The sequence below is a fragment of the Mus pahari genome, chromosome 7 (genome assembly GCF_900095145.1).
Source record: "Mus pahari chromosome 7, PAHARI_EIJ_v1.1, whole genome shotgun sequence".
Lineage (NCBI taxonomy): Eukaryota > Metazoa > Chordata > Mammalia > Rodentia > Muridae > Mus > Mus pahari.
Window position 1 is genome coordinate 65,467,373 of NC_034596.1, and position 959 is coordinate 65,468,331.

At 41.6% G+C, this 959-nt stretch overlaps 1 protein-coding gene across 3 annotated transcripts in view; it reads left to right on the forward strand.

The window, feature by feature from the left end:
- Window positions 1-959, forward strand: part of Atl1 (atlastin GTPase 1) — a 73,868-nt gene that overhangs the window by 68,109 nt on the left and 4,800 nt on the right. The window lies entirely within an intron of this gene.

The window sequence follows — 959 nt, forward strand, 5'->3', positions numbered from 1 at the left end:
CTTTATATGGTGTTGCAAACTTTATATGCCCCAGTACAGGGGAACGCCAGGACCAGGAAGTGGGAGTGGGTGGGTAGGGGAACAGGGTGGGGGGAAGGTATAGGGGACTTTTGGTATAGCATTTGAAATGTAAATGAAGAAAATATCTAATAATAAAAAAATGACTGACTTTATTATCCAGGCATGATTGATGGTATTAAGCCTGTAATCCAGCCCTTGGGAGACAGAAGCAGGCAGATCCCTTGAGTTGGAGGCCAACCTGGTCTACCGAGCCAGTTCCAGGATATCCAGGGCTACACAGAAACCCTGTCTTGAGAAACACCAGAAAAACCCATAAAAAGCCTTTATATAAGGCAGTATACAAGCCACGTTTGGTAGTTAATCTCATGGGTATGGAGGTGACTAGTTTGGACTGATGATACATACCAGCCTGTGAGAAATGCATCAAGTAATTTTGTCATGCAAACATCGCTACGCACATACATATACCTAGATGTCTAGGTCAGTCACTCAACTTGTCTTCTTGATGCAGTCAAAATACATAAATGCAGAGTATGAAGTTGTAGTTAGCAAAACACAAAATACTATGTTACAGTGAACTTTTTGAATAAGTAGAAATGGGCTCTAAAATAATGAGAGAAGTGTAGAAAATTCTGTACTGCGTGTAATTGTATATATTATACTTTAACAATAGCAGTTGAATATGCTGTTCATATTGACTGTACCCTGACTGACAAACACTGTTCTGGCTGCAGTGTCACGAGGTGGTGGAAGTGTAGCCCACCCCTTAGTCCATCGTTCTTTTTTGTTGTTGTTTTTATTATTATTATTATTATTATTATTATTTTAGAGACAGGGTTTCTCTGTATAGCCTTGGCTGTCCTGGAACTCACTTTGTAGACCAGGCTGGCCTCTGCCTCCCGAGTGCTGGGATTAAAGGCATGCGCCACCACGCCCGG